Raw genomic sequence first — 16,718 nt, 5'->3', positions numbered from 1 at the left:
ACATTTCATTGACCCAAATGACTGTTTAATCAATGTACAGTGAGGGAAGAGTAGAGCACAGTACACATCCTGCATTCACTTCTCACACTGTCACATAGCCAGAACCACACTAGCCCTGCTTAGGTTGCTGGTTTCTTACCAGTCTTCAGCCCCCTTCACCTATCAATCAATTTTCAATCAATTTTATTTTATATAGCCCTTCGTACATCAGCTAATATCTCGAAGTGCTGTACAGAAACCCAGCCTAAAACCCCAAACAGCTAGTAATGCAGGTGTAGAAGCACGGTGGCTAGGAAAAACTCCCTAGAAAGGCCAAAACCTAGGAAGAAACCTAGAGAGGAACCAGGCTATGAGGGGTGGCCAGTCCTCTTCTGGCTGTGCCGGGTGGAGATTATAACAGAACCATACCAAGATGTTCAAAAATGTTCATAAGTGACAAGCATGGTCAAATAATAATCAGGAATAAATCTCAGTTGGCTTTTCATAGCCGATCATTAAGAGTTGAAAACAGCAGGTCTGGGACAGGTAGGGGTTTCGTAACCGCAGGCAGAACAGTTGAAACTGGAATAGCAGCAAGGCCAGGCGGACTGGGGACAGCAAGGTGTCAGCATGCCCGGTAGTCCTGACGTATGGTCCTAGGGCTCAGGTTCTCAGAGAGAAGAGAGAACGAGAGAATTAGAGAGAGCATACTTAAATTCACACAGGACACTGGATAAGACAGGAGAAGTACTCCAGGTATAACCAACTAACCCCAGCCCCCCGACACATAAACTACTGCAGCATAAATACTGGAGGCTGAGACAGGAGCGGTCCGGAGACACTGTGGCCCCATCCGAAGAAACCCCCGGACAGGGCCAAACAGGAAGGATATAACCCCACCCACTCTGCCAAAGCACAGCCCCCGCACCACTAGAGGGATATCCTCAACCACCAACTTACAATCCTGAGACAAGGCCGAGTATAGCCCACAGAGGTCTCCACCACAGCACAAACCAAGGGGGCGCCAACCCAGACAGGAAGATCACGTCAGTAACTCAACCCACTCAAGTGACGCACCCCTCCTAGGGACGGCATGAAAGAGCACCAGCAAGCCAGTGACTCAGCCCCTGTAACAGGGTTAGAGGCAGAGAACCCCAGTGGAGAGAGGGGAACCGGCCCGGCAGAGACAGCAAGGGCTGTTCGTTGCTCCAGAGCCTTTCCGTTCACCTTCACACTCCTGGGCCAGACTACACTCAATCATATGACCTACTGAAGAGATAAGTCTTCAGTAAAGACTTAAAGGTTGAGACCGAGTCTGCGTCTCTCACATGGGTAGGCAGACTGTTCCATAAAAATGGAGATCTATAGGAGAAATCCCTGCCTCCCGCTGTTTGCTTAGAAATTCTAGGGACAATTAGGAGGCCTGCGTCTTGTGACCGTAGCGTACGTATTGGTATGTACGGCAGGACCAACTCGGAAAGATAGGTAGGAGCAAGCCCATGTAACGCTTTATAGGTTAACAGTAAAACCTTGAAATCAGCCCTTGCCTTAACAGGAAGCCAGTGTAGGGAAGCTAGCACTGGAGTAATATGATCAAATTTATTGGTTCTAGTCAGGATTCTAGCAGCCGTATTTAGCACTAACTGAAGTTTATTTAGTGCTTTATCCGGTAGCCGGAAAGTAGAGCATTGCAGTAGTCTAACCTAGAAGTAACAAATGCATGGATTAATTTTTCTGCATCATTTTTGGACAGAAAATTTCTGATTTTTGCAATGTTACGTAGATGGAAAAAAGCTGTCCTTGAAACAGTCTTGATATGTTCGTCAAAAGAGAGATCAGGGTCAAGAGTAACGCCGAGGTCCTTCACAGTTTTATTTGAGACGACTTTACAACCATCAAGATGAATTGTCAGATTTAACAGAAGATCTCTTTGTTTCTTGGGACCTAGAACAAGCATCTCTGTTTTGTCCGAGTTTAAAAGTAGAAAGTTTTCAGCCATCCACTTCCTTATGTCTGAAACACAGGCTTCTAGCGAGGGCAATTTTGGGGCTTCACCATGTTTCATTGAAATGTACAGCTGTGTGTCATCCGCATAGCAGTGAAAGTTAACATTATGTTTTCGAATAACATCCCCAAGAGGTAAAATATATAGTGAAAACAATAGTGGTCCTAAAACGGAACCTTGAGGAACACCGAAATGTACAGTTGATTTGTCGGAGGACAGACCATTCACAGAGACAAACTGATATCTTTCCGACAGGTAAGATCTAAACCAGGCCAGAACTTGTCCGTGTAGACCAATTTGGGTTTCCAGTCTCTCCAAAAGAATGTGGTGATCGATGGTGTCAAAGGCAGCACTAAGGTCTAGTAGCACGAGGACAGATGCAGAGCCTCGGTCTGACGCCATTAAAAGGTCATTTACCACCTTCACAAGTGCAGTCTCAGTGCTATGATGGGGTCTAAAACCAGACTGAAGCATTTCGTATACATTGTTTGTCTTCAGAAAGGCAGTGAGTTGCTGCGCAACAGCTTTTTCTAAAATTTTTGAGAGGAATGGAAGATTCGATATAGGCCGATAGTTTTTATATTTTCCGGGTCAAGGTTTGGCTTTTTCAAGAGAGGCTTTATCACTGCCACTTTTAGTGACTTTGGTACACATCCGGTGGATAGAGAGCTGTTTATTATGTTCAACATAGGAGGGCCAAGCACAGGAAGCAGCTCCTTCAGCAGTTTAGTAGGAATAGGATCCAGTATGCAGCTTGAAGGTTTAGAGGCCATGATTATTTTCATCATTGTGTCAAGAGATATAGTACTAAAACACTTAAGTGTCTCTCCCGATCCCAGGCCCTCGCAGAGGTCGCAGATCCAGGACAGCTAAGCCCTGGAGGAATATGCAGATTCAAAGAGGAGTCCGTAATTTGCTTTCTAATGGTCATGATCTTTTCCTCAAAGAAGTTCATGAATTTATTACTGCTGAAGTGAAAGCCATCCTCTCTTGGGGAATGCTGCTTTTTAGTTAGCTTTGCAACAGTATCAAAAAGAAATTTTTGATTGTTCTTATTTTCCTCGATTAAGTTGGAAAAGTAGGATGATCGAGCAGCAGTGAGGGCTCTTCGGTACTGCACGGTACTGTCTTTCCAAGCTAGTCGGAAGACTTCCAGTTTGGTGTGGCGCCATTTCCGTTCCAATTTCCTGGAAGCTTGCTTCAAAGCTCGGGTATTTTCTGTATACCAGGGAGCTAGTTTCTTATGACAAATGTTTTTCGTTTTTAGGGGTGCAACTGCATCTAGGGTATTGCGCAAGGTTAAATTGAGTTCCTCAGTTAAGTGGTTAACTGATTTTTGTCCTCTGACGTCCTTGGGTAGGCAGAAGGAGTCTGGAAGGGCATCAAGGAATTTTTGTGTTGTCTGAGAATTTATAGCACGACTTTTGATGCTCCTTGGTTGGGGTCTGAGCAGATTATTTGTTGCGATTGCAAACGTAATAAAATGGTGGTCCGATAGTCCAGGATTTTGTGGAAAAACATTAAGATCTACAACATTTATTCCATGGGACAAAACTAGGTCCAGAGTATGACTGTGGCAGTGAGTAGGTCCAGAGACATGTTGGACAAAACCCACTGAGTCGATGATGGCTCCGAAAGACTTTTGGAGTGGGTCTGTGGACTTCTCCATGTGAATATTAAAATCACCAAAAATTAGAATATGATCTGCTATGACTACAAGGTCTGATAGGAATTCAGGAAACTCAGAGAGGAACGCTGTATATGGCCCAGGAGGCCTGTAAACAGTAGCTATAAAAAGTGATTGAGTAGGCTGCATAGATTTCATGACTAGAAGCTCAAAAGACGAAAACGCCATTTTTTTTTGTAAATTGAAATTTGCTATCGTAAATGTTAGCAACACCTCCGCCTTTGCGGGATGCACGGGGAATATGGTCACTAGTGTAACCAGGAGGTGAGGCCTCATTTAACACAGCAAATTCATCAGGCTTAAGCCATGTTTCAGTCAGGCCAATCACATCAAGATTATGATCAGTGATTAGTTCATTGACTATGACTGCCTTTGAAGTGAGGGATCTAACATTAAGTAACCCTATTTTGAGATGTGAGGTATCACGATCTCTTTCAATAATGGCAGGAATGGAGGAGGTCTTTATCCTAATAAGATTGCTAAGGCGAACACCGCCATGTTTAGTTTTGCCCAACCTAGGTCGAGGCACAGACACAGTCTCAATGGGTATGGCTGAGCTGACTACACTGACTGTGCTATTGGCAGACTCCACTAAGCTGGCAGGTTGGCTAACAGCCTGCTGCCTGGCCTGCACCCTATTTCACTGTGGGGCTAGAGGAGTTAGAGCCCTATCTATGTTGGTAGATAAGATGAGAGCACCCCTCCAGCTAGGATGGAGTCCGTCACTCCTCAGCAGGTCAGGCTTGGTCCTGTTTGTGGGTGAGTCCCAGAAAGAGGGCCAATTATCTACAAATTCTATCTTTTGGGAGGGGCAGAAAACAGTTTTCAACCAGCGATTGAGTGCTGAGACTCTGCTGTAGAGCTCGTCACTCCCCCTAACTGGGAGGGGGCCAGAGACAATTACTCGATGCCGACACATCTTTCTAGCTGATTTACACGCTGAAGCTATGTTGCACTTGGTGACCTCTGACTGTTTCATCCTAACATCGTTGGTGCCGGCGTGGATAACAATATCTCTATACTCTCTACACTCGCCAGTTTTAGCTTTAGCCAGCACCATCTTTAGATTAGCCTTAACGTCGGTAGCCCTGCCCCCTGGTAAACAGTGTATTATCGCTGGGTGATTCGTTTTAAGTCTAATACTGCGGGTAATGGAGTCGCCAATGACTAGGGTTTTCAATTTGTCAGAGCTAATGGTGGGAGCCTTCGGCGTCTCAGACCCCGTAACGGGAGGAGTAGAGACAAGAGAAGACTCAGACTCAGACTCCGACTCGCTACATAATGGGGAAAACCGGTTGAAAGTTTCTGTCGGCTGAATGAGCGACACCGGTTGAGCATTCCAACAGTATTTCCCTCCAGAAGCCATGAGAAAGTTGTCCGGCTGCGGGGACTGTGCGGGGGGATTTATACTAACAGTACTATCTGTACTTACTGGTGGCACAGACGCTGTTTCTTCCTTTCCTACACTGAAATTACCCTTGCCTAACGATTGCGTCTGAAGCTGGGCTTGTAGCACAGCTATTCTCGCCGTAAGGCGATCGTTCTCCTGTATATTATGAGTACAGCGACTGCAATTAGAAGACATCATGTTAATGTTACTACTTAGCTTCGGCTGTTGAAGATGTTGACGAACCATGTCCAGATAAAGCGTCCGGAGTGAAAAAGTTGAATGAGGGAAAAAAGTTGCGATGGAAAAACTAAAAATATAAACGGTAATTAAAAACAAAACAAAACAAAAAAAACATAAAGTTGTCAGCTAGCAAAATAAAGTAAAGTTGGCAGCAAAAACGCACAGCAACAAAACGCACAGCAACACGTCTGATGGATGTGCATTTTCTCACGGATGATGAGAAAATCCTCAACCTACATAATCACCATTATACCAGAGCTCTCATTACAGTGCATCTATATGAGACACACAGAGATAATGATACATTATAACAAGAGCACAGGCATGGCCCTCCATCAGAGCTGAAGGATCACATGATGCCTTCATTAACCTCTACTGGATCAGTGTCCCGAAATCGGGACAGTTGTTGCTCAATATGCGATATTTGACTAGAATGGCGTTGTAAACAACAGCCAACTTTCCGGGACATAAACATGTCTTATATCGTCAGAAAGCTTAAATGATTGTTAATCTAACTGCAGTGTTCAATTTACAGTAGCTATTACAGTGAAAAAATACCATGCTATTGTTTGAGGATAGTGCACAACAACAAAACACTTTTATCAAGGCAACTGGTTTGATACATTCACCTCTGATGGTAAATGATGTACTTACATTCAGTAATGTTGCTCTGATTTGTCATCCTGTAGCGTAGTTTTGTTTGATAAAATAAATGTGTATATCCTAACACGATCCATGTTGTATACAGCGTTTCGCATGAATTCCGACTCTTTCAACTTGCAACAAAACAATTTATGAAATCTAATCGGCTAAACCTTGTCTCACCGGGTCAAGTTCGGTTTCTGTGCAATCCTCAGACACTCTAGAAGGCAACCAAACATTTCATCATTCTATATTACGTATTGGCTACACAACACGTCAATTAGCCCATGAAGGTTAGCCATCATTACGCACCAATGAGACAGGCAGTGTTCACTTAATTGACAGTGTCTTGGACCAATGACCACCTATCGTTTTGAAACATAGCTAGCTAGATAGCCAATGAGCTGGGCTTTCCATGAGTATGTTGTCGCCCTTTGTAGGACAAACGTCTGTTTTGCTAGAGCTGTGCGTAACACGATTCATTCTCAATTGAAAATCAACAGGACGCAGGGACGTTTACGTTACGTAGCGGTTTGCTTTCTTCTATAAACTTTTCTCAAAACGGAAAAAGTACAACATGGCTACTAAGAGTGGATAAGCTAAATCGAAGTCCAAGTATAAAAATTTGGATGAAATGACTGCAGAAATTGACCGGGAGAGTGACCCAGAACGAATGGATGAGGAGTTTTGATTCCAGCGCGCAAGAAAGATTTTTGGAAGGAAAATATACTTTTAGATCAGTAAGTAAAATACATTTTTGCTTTTCATGCTAATGCAGTTGCATGTGTTACAGTATGTTGGCTATGACATGCTATGGCTGTGGTTTTTGAGTGTCTTATTGCCTATTGGTCCACACATTTCATTATAGTGATTGTGTTCCCCATACTCTATATAATATATATGTTTATAGATATGTGTTGTGTATTTTATGTATTGATGCAGTGCTCATCTGTAAAAGCATTGATGCAGGGCTCATCCCATTCTAAAATAAAGGTTAAATAAAATAAGTAATAGTAAACTTGAGTTCTAACTGAATTAAAAAAAATCCTCAATAGTGGTAGAGAGTCAGATGACCTCTGGGAGCAAACTCCAAAGAGACTACATTCAAGTCCTTCATCCCACACTCATTAAAACGTAGGAACTGGTTCCTCCAGTCTGACCCCTCTGTTGTTTCTGGCTCCACACCCAACCCTGCCTGGCCATCTAGAGGTGTGAAGGTTAGTACCTTTTTTATGTAGGGAAGCTAATGATCCATCATGTATGACATTCCTGGGAGTGTGTAAACTATACTTTTTTAAATTATCATAGTATTTTTGTATGTTCTCTATAGTTATGTACTTGAAAATGTATCAATGTATCAATTGACCAATTCGGCAACTTGGGTACATTTGGGCAAACTAGTGATGGGACACCTGGGAGACTTCATACAAAATATGATGTAGCGCTCTCATTCTTGAATGTATCAGTCTGAAACTTTGCACACACACTGTTGCCCTCATGCCGACAACATCTAAATTATCCACAGCTTCTTATCTCAATGTATGGCCTTTCTTTTGCATTTCAAAGATGATAAAATAAAAATAGAAAACGCTTGTTTTTTTGTTTTTATCTTTTACCAGATCTATTGCGTTATATTCTCCTACATTAATTTCACATCTCCACAAACTTAAAAGTGTTTCCTTTCAAATAGTATCAAAAATATGCATATCCTTGCTTCAGGTCCTGAGCTACAGGCAGTTCGATTTGGGTATGTCATTTTAGGAGGAAATTGAGATGAAGAGTCCTATCCTCAAGAGGTTTTAAACGGCACCTCGGATTGAGGCCACGTCTCTGTCATAAACTCCTAATCTCTAACTGGGAGAGGCTGAGGCTCACACACCTAATTGAGAGATAACACTACAGTGAGGATTCGTCACAGGGTTAATCAAGTTGCATCTCAACGATCCATCAAATTAAGATTTCAGTTTTTCCTGTGTACGTCGATCTGGCAGGTAACACGCTCCAAAGCCGAATATTACATTTTCATTTACATATTCCGCGATGAGAGTTTCTCTGGCCTTCACTACAACATTTAGCTTGATTAGGTCAAAGTGAAAATGCACAAACCCTATGAAAATGTATTTCTCATCTGAGTCTTAAATTAAAATATTGATTCTGTTTTTTTTCAATACTCATCATAGTTTCATGAAGGGTTGTCCCATTAAATGTCCCATTAACTAATGGAAACCATGGAGATACTCAAGGTACATTAAGTTGGATTATTGCAAACACTGTTCATCATTGTAACCATTTAATGTCATTGGCCTCCATTCAACATACTGTACTTTCCACGGTTTGTAGTGTAATTGCCGACCCACATTCCATGGTCGCTATGAGCAACAGATGCAGCAACCAGGACATAAAGAGAGACAACACAAATCTAAGGGTGGGGGGAGGAAAGTTGCTCGGTTGGCATTAAACAATTAATTACATTGGAGACTGCTGAGGAGCAAGAGCCAAAACAATTCCTTTTTTATGGGAGGAACTTGGACCATTGTAGAAAAAAGCCTTTAAGGTTCTGTGCTTTGAGGTGTTTGTTCCTTTATTTCCAGGACTTGGTATGCAGTTCAGATCATCGGCCCAGTCTTGTCAAGGCCTCTCTTTATGGCAGGCCCTGGTACACAATACTACCCCTCTCTCTTCACCTGAGGATGATACAAGATGGGAAGTGTGTCAAATTGGCTTACAGACGTGTCAATGTTCATCTCACAATGATCCCCACAAAGTCTGTGGTGCCTCCGAGGCACCGTCTCAGCAGTAGCCTTGTAAAGTATTGGGCTACTACTGCAGTCTTATAAGTTGTCTCTGATGCATTGTTGTGCTTTATTTTTCTTAGTGTACACAGAGAAGACAGCAATGAACAGATTGTCTACTGGGCTGCTGTTGAGCATCACTCAGACTGATGGATTTAAGATGTGAGTGTTGATTGTCAGATGATCGCTCTGCTAGTTTTGCGTGGGATCATCCATCTAGAACAAAGGCAGCTGTGAGGACTAGTGCATGGCCAAGCCTGCCAATGTCAAAAAACCAAGGCAGTAGAATTGAGCGTGGCTGGGGTAGTGGTGCGATAATAATCCAAAGACACACTACAGAAATACACAGAATTAGCTCCATTGAGACAGACTTTTTCAGAGGACAATTTCACAAATATTTTCTGAAGAAATTAATCGTCATGATAACTAACCCCTGATTAACTAAGAGTCTCACACACAGCTTTAACAGGGTGCATAAATGATAAGGACTACACAGGTCAAAACGGAATGATTTGGGTTCATCTCAGGACAAGAGCCTAAAACAGACCCCACCCAGCTAGCACATAACGTTCTGAGAACCATATGTTTCTTAGAGCTTGGTGAGAGCGTGGTTATCCTATGGTTATTTTGCATACAACCTTCCCACAACTTTCTGGGAATGACACATGATAGTTGCTTGGCTTTGGAACATTCTCAGCACATTTAAGGAACCTGACAAAAAAACATTATTTCCTTGCTATTTCATTACTTGAACAGAATGTTTCCTAAAAGTTCAAACAGGGTTACATTTAATTTCAATTTTGGTAATGTTCTAGGAACATTGTCCAACTGGTTTGACATTGGGAATGTTCTCAAATAGTTCAGAGAACGTTATTAAACAAAGTTCTTCTGTGGGAATTTCGGTACTTCAACATAACGTTTCGTCATGGTTCTATCTAAAGTAATGTTCTCAAATTGTTACAAGGACGTTAAGAAACAATGTTCTTCTGTGGGAATTTCATACTTTAGCATAACGTTTCCTCATGGTTCTATTTAAAGTCATGTTCTCACATTTTGTAGAGGGAGGGTTACGAAAACTTTGCATAAAAACCACAAGAAAACTTTAGTAATGTTCAGTTATTTAAGAACATATACATTCTGTTCTCAGCATCAACAAAACTCTCTCTATCCTCTATTTTCTTAAGTGTGTTCAGGTGTGTTGGCCGCGCCCACTAATTGGTCACACCTGATCATAATGAGTGCTTGTTTCCTTTGAAATGGGGTCTGTTTTGAATAGACTAAAATGAACAGCTTTCATTTTGTAAGTGTAAAAAAAACATGGCATGCTAGCTCCATCATGGTGGGGCAGTGGACTAATTCCAATGATAGAGAACAGAAGATTATATACTGAACAAAAATATAAACACAACATGTAAAGTGTTGGTCCCATGTTTCATGAGCTGAAATAAAAGACCCCAGAATTTTTCCATATGCACAACAAGCTTAGTTCTCTCAAATTATGTGCACAAATCTGTTTACATCCCTGTTAGTGAACATTTCTCCTTTGTCAAGATAATGCATCCACCTGACAGGTGTGGTATATTAAGAAGCTGATTAAACAGCATGATCATTACAAAGGTGCACCTTGTGCTGGGGAAAATTAAAGGCCACTCTAAAATGTTCAGTTTTGACACACAACACAATGCCACATATATCTCAAGCTTTGAGGGAGCGTGCAATTGGCATGCTGACTGCAGGAATGTCCATCAGAGCTGTTGCCAGAGAATTGAATGTTAATTTCTCTACCATAAGCGCCGTTTTAGAGAATTTGGCAGTATGTCCAACCAGCCTCACAATCGCACACCACGTGTAACCACACCATCCCAGGACCTCCACATCCAGCTTCTTCACCTGTGGGATCGTCTGAGACCAGCCACTTGGACAGCTGATGAAACTGAGGAGTATTTCTGTCTGTAATAAACCCCTTTTGTGGTGAAAAATTCATTCTGATTGGCTGGGCCTGGCTCCCCAGTGGGTAGGCCTGGCTCCCAAGTGGGTGGGCCTATGCCCAGTCATGTGAAATCCATAGATTAGTTCCTAATTTATTTATTTCAATTGACTGATTTCCTTATAGGAACTGTAACTCAGTAAAATCGTTGAAATTGTTGCATGTTGCGTTTATTTTTTTGTTCAGTATAGGTTTGAATCTCACTGATGCCTTGTCACAATACAAAAATGTATGTGTTTGTATGATTAATGCCTAAGGAAATGCATTTCCATGTGTCCTATCTGTGCTTGGAGTTTAAAAAAAGTTGAACCAAAATAAGCTAGAAGTGTTATTCAAAGTCTTATTGAAACATTCATTGAACGTTTTAAGGAAGTTATTCAAAAACCTCAAAATAACATATCATCTCTGTTTTTAGAGTGTTAATACAACCTCCCAGGAAAACTTTCAAGGAACCAGAGTAAAACTTTCTCAGAACCTCCCTGTAATCTAAAAATAAACATTCCCAGAACAGGCGAAATGTTCACTTCTGTTCTCAGAACATTTAAAAAACATTCATTTTTACCAGTCAGGAAACGTATGGCTTTGTTCCCACAACCAATGTGAAAACAAAAACATACGTTCACTAACCCACAACTTCCAAAGAACCACATTTTCTAGCTGGGCAGTCTTCGGAATAAATTGCAAAAATAATGCAGAGCTCATATCTCTTAATAATAATTTCACGCTTATGGCAGAGTCAGATTTATTTTCATCTGTCAGACCAAAACAAATGAGAGTTATTTGATCCAAAAAACATCTGACACATTATTACAATGTATTATCTCCCTAAAAGAGACTTGTGATAAGATCATGCGTTGGAGACTATGAACTGTGTCAGAATTCAAACTGATCCGCACCGCATCTCTCTTCTCAACAGGCAGTCTGTCTGCATGGAAATAAGACTCAGCATAAATATGGGTCAGGTTATGATTTGTTTGTCCTGTTCTGCACTGTGCATAATGATGGGATCACTAGGAATTAAACATCTAAGCAAGACATTTATAAAAGTGCAAAATTCCTAAAATCAATATGGGTGAGGTGGCCTTCTACAAACAGGGCTAGATTTCAGACTATAATGTCTATCAATCACATCTAAAGCATTCCATGTCCAGAGATTATATGGATTAGACAGCAAGCTCTTAGCTATTCTACTAAATTATTTGGAATTGTTTTAAGAAGGTTATACCAAGGATAATTTTGCTGTTTGATTTAGAATTTTATTTGGCCTTACTGCTATTAGCCCATTCAAACGCATTGAATAACAGATTCACTACTTGGAACAACAGATAGTCCCAAAAATGTTTCCAAAGGAAGTTTGTTCAGAAGTGTCTGTCCTATAACTGAGAGAGGTATTTAACCCCTTATTTTTGGCACTAAACAGTCTCCATATATACTGTACTTCCATTAATTTTTTCAACTGGTACCGGGAGACCTTCAGCCGACTCTTGTTGTGGGCATCCTAGAGCAGAACAACTGACATGTACGTGTTTGTGAGAGTCTCACCTTTCCACAGAGGGTTCATATGTGTGTAGCCCACCAAACTGAGAGTCTCACCTTTCCACAGAGGGGTCATATGTGTGTAGCCCACCAAACTGCTCGGACGCTACAGACAGACGTTGGCAAATCGGCTGTACCGACTTCAGATGACTTCCAAGACTGGTGTAGGTGTCGTAGAGCAAAACGGAGAACACCATCGAGTTCGTGAGAGTCTTGTTTCGTTCGGACGATACAGACGATTTTGTGAGAAGACCGATTTTCGCTCTAGCGCTGATACCTTTCATCGCAGATGCGGAAGTGTGACATTGGCGGATTGAGATCAAGAAGGTCTTCAAAAATGTATTCACTCACTTTGTAGTTGACGGTTAAACAAAGCAATGACACTGAAATGGAAATGTCACACTGTGCTGGTTAGAGGAATGTACCTGCAAACCTATTCCCTGTAGGACAATAAGAGAAAGACAAAGAGTGCAATCCACATGTCATTTTCTCTGCACACAAATATCTTCACCCTTCACCTGATGAGACAGAGACCGGTCTGAGCCCACTTGGCACACACTGGTTGAATCAACATTGTTTCAACGTAATTTGTCAACGTGTTGTGACGTGGAATAAACATGGAAAATACATTGGATTTGAAAAAAGTAATCAACCGGTACTGTTGTCATCTAATTTCAACCAGCGTTAAACATTGAAATTAGGGTAAGACTTCAACTTAAATACATTGACTTAACCTGACTAACAGGTTGTTACATCAATCTAATTTGAACATAAACATCAGAACTATGTATACATTGAAATTGCGTTGAAAATGATGTTGAATTTTAGATCTGATTAGACACTTTATTTGATATTGTTTCAACATCAGTGAGATCAAGTCCACCATCCAGATACCTACCTCTATGTACCCTGCTAAGCTTTGGAAGCAATCTGTGTTCGTTTCAGCTGAGCTATCATGTCAACAAATTAAGACATTGATCAGCTTTAGTGGCGACCCGTCATTCAGGGCAGGTGGGGCAGAGCCCTACATTTTTTGCCAAACAAATGGTGGTGGGGCAAGCCAGCAGAAAATACGGAGCATTGCACCGTGATTGGCTCAGTGTTCTGTCATTCATGGGGACACTATGTCACCGCCAAGTCTAAGGGTAGAGCTAGAAAATTCAAGCCCCTTGGGTGCTGCCATAGAGTTACATTAGAAGTGCCCATCCAAGAAGGATCAAGGTCATTGGCCACAGATAAAATGACGTCAAATCATTAGCTTTGATTGGACTGATCATGTCAACATTATACTTTCAAAATCTTAGGTAGCAGTCATCATCATGAATCAGGTCGACAATCTACTGGCAAATCCTTTTTAAACCTTGTCATATGAAGATAAATAATGAAGAGAAATTATAGATAAAACGAATCGGTGCTCATCGGCCAAACATTACACAACAAGTTGGAAATCGCAAATTCAACAATGAGTGGTTTGGAAGGAATCGGTGACAGTGGCTAACTGCAAGCATTGCAAAGCAATCACTAGCCTGTTATTCAGTGGAGTGGCTATGTGGTCCCAAATCTGGGATTAAGGGGCTCTTTTCCAAGCTTAAAATGATAAACATTCAACATTGGCCATGCTGTCAGTGAAGCATGATTTGTGCCACGCTCAAAACAACTGTTAACTCAGAACTGTGAAAACTTGACTTCAGTGAGTTCAAGACAACTGGGAAGTCAGGAATAAATGAGCTCCGACTGGGACAATACGTTTTTGAACGGTCATCCAACTCGGAATTTTAAATCCGGCCTCTTTCTCTTTCTTTGATGACAACATTTGCCCATGAAGGACCGCCGCGCCACCTTCCTGTTCAAGTGAGCACAGCACAACAAGGTGAGTCCAAAAATCAATTGTATGCTGCTGCATAAATGATGTAATATGCCAGGGAGATATGTATACTGTAGCTAAGAAAGTAATACTAAGTGTATGTTGTGTAGTAAGATGTTAGTAGCCCATGTGCCTCACCCTAATAATTTGGTCTATTTACCTCTCTTAATTTCGCCTACTGTTCTGACTTGGTCGTGCACATGTAGCCTATAACCTGTTTTAGAGAAATGTAATCATTGAATATTGTAAGCGCTTTCATTGTGTGCTTATATGCCCCCTTTATTTATCCTACGGTTCTGACTTGGTGTACAGGGAGAATACTGTAAGAACGGCCCATGTTCTGAATAATGTCTATGTACATTTCTAAACAAATAGTTATACTGACTACGTCCGTCCTAGCTCGCTCATTAATGTCTTAATCGAAGTTACAGATTGCCTCTTATCCGCTCGTCGTCCCCTTTTGCCATAGTTTGTACATCTCAATTGTCAGTAGAAACCACATTTGTTTAAGCAAGTCAGCCATATCAGCTATGTTTTTTTTAAGGCAGTAAATTAGCCTGAATGAACTGTTTCGCTGCCAGACAAGGCTCCGCTGATGGCCAGGTGTAGCAGTGGTAAGATGTTGGGACTGCTGTTGGGACAGCTTTATGTTGCCCTAACAGTTTGTGGGCACCGTTTGTTACCGTTATAGTGCAATTAATGTATTGTTTAGTGTTGTGTTGTGTAGTGGCTTTGCAGGCATGCATCCCACTTCCTTTATTTTTTTGCCCCACCAAGATTTACATGCTAAAATCGCCACTGATCAGCTTTCATACTCATTTATGTAGACTACCTAAATAACATAGAGGAGTTACTTTCAACTATTCTAACTTTTCTTACACAAGCTGTATGTGAAAGTAAATTTGGAGTGAGGTTGGGTTTATGTAGGCTACATTGACATCTGATTTGCCCAACAAAGGTATACTATCATTTATCCATGGTTGATTGGATCTTTGGAAGTTTAGAAGTAGTTACCATTAGCCCTGTAAATAGGATGCCAAATTCATGATATTAATAATACACTTTTACCTTTGGATATTGTCTTGTATATGAAGGACGGTTGATTTCAAATGTTTTTGTTATTCAAATGTTGGATTCACATCTGCATCTCAACCAAAAATCAAAGTTGAAGAATATGACTAAATCAGCCCTCATATACAAGTAGGAGTCAATGTTCAGGCACGAATTGTTGGACTGTGGCATCACATTTCTTTTCAATATACCTCTTTATTTAGGTTGATAGCATGACGTTGAAACAATGACGTTGATTCAAACATACTATTTTACTATCAACATTGAAACAAGGTCAAATAAACTATGTCTAATCAAATATGAAATTCAACATAATTTAAACTGCCCAAGTGTACAAAACATTAGGAACACCTTCCTAATATTGAGTTTCACCTCCTTTTGCCCCCAGAACAGCCTCAATTCGTCAGAGCATAGACTCCACAAGGTGTCGAAAGCGTTCCACGGGGAGGCTGGCCCATGTTGACGCCAATGCTTCCCACAGTTGTGTGGACCATTCTTGATACACACGGGAAACTGTTGAGGGTGAAAAACCCAGCAGCATTGCAGTTCTTGAAACACTCAAACCAGTGCACCTGGCACCTACTACCATACCCTGTTGAAAGGCACTTACATCTTTTGTCTTGCCTATTCACCCTCTGAATGGCACACATACACAATCCATGTCTCAATTGTCTCAAGGCTTAAAGATCATTCTTTAACCTGTCTCCTCCCCTTCATCTACACTGATTGAAGTGGATTTAACAGGTGATATCAATAAGGGATCATAGCTTTCACCTGGTCAGTCTATAGCCCTATTTGCACGGGACTAGTATTACTATAGAATGTTGGTTATGTAATAAATTACCCCAGCAAGTCCGTTTTTCCAGTGGACGATTCGGACGGGATTAGTTGAACCAAACTGCCCCTGTAATACTTTTTTTCCCTCATTCACAATTGACCGTTATGACAAAAGCCTGGAGGCTCTTCTAGGAGTGAAGATATTTCAAATGTTTAGGGATAGCCTAATATTGGCCTAATGGCCTTGAGTTCGGTGAAAGTCAAAATAATAATGCATATCAATAAGAACCATGAACTGTAACCTATGCAGACATTTAATTACCTGACATATTTGGCAATTTATCAATTAATTGGCAGAATATTGTCCACTTCATCTTTTAAAAGAGAAGTATGGCACTAGGAAAGTTGATATGACAAAACAGATAATTCATCTGTAGGCTACGTGCATAGCACATTGTTTTAAGCATCAATTTGTTCCCATGTTCTTACCCAAAATGGGTGCAGCACCTGTTAAACTCTGTAATATCCCACAAAACACAGGGATAACGATACGCACGGGATAAGTATTATCAGAGGACCTTGGAGTTTGCCAAAAAACTGTAGGTTTTTAGGGCTGGATAACCTTCCTGCCAAGTAAAAATTACTGACATGGCAGATTCGGACGGGACTAAAATTACAGATGTTGGTGATTTGCAAAGAGTGTGCAAAGCTGTCATCAAGGCAAAGTGTGGCTACTTTGAATAAATAT

At 41.2% G+C, this 16,718-nt stretch overlaps 1 protein-coding gene across 1 annotated transcript in view; it reads right to left on the bottom strand.

Moving 5' to 3' along the window:
• LOC121568977 (ubiquitin carboxyl-terminal hydrolase 43) overlaps positions 1 to 16,718 on the bottom strand; it is a 102,332-nt gene that overhangs the window by 19,396 nt on the left and 66,218 nt on the right. The window lies entirely within an intron of this gene.

Source organism: Coregonus clupeaformis, chromosome 7 (assembly GCF_020615455.1).
Source record: "Coregonus clupeaformis isolate EN_2021a chromosome 7, ASM2061545v1, whole genome shotgun sequence".
Taxonomy (NCBI): domain Eukaryota; kingdom Metazoa; phylum Chordata; class Actinopteri; order Salmoniformes; family Salmonidae; genus Coregonus; species Coregonus clupeaformis.
The sequence above is the reverse complement of the archived record's forward strand: the minus strand, read 5'-3'. Positions and strand labels throughout refer to the sequence as shown.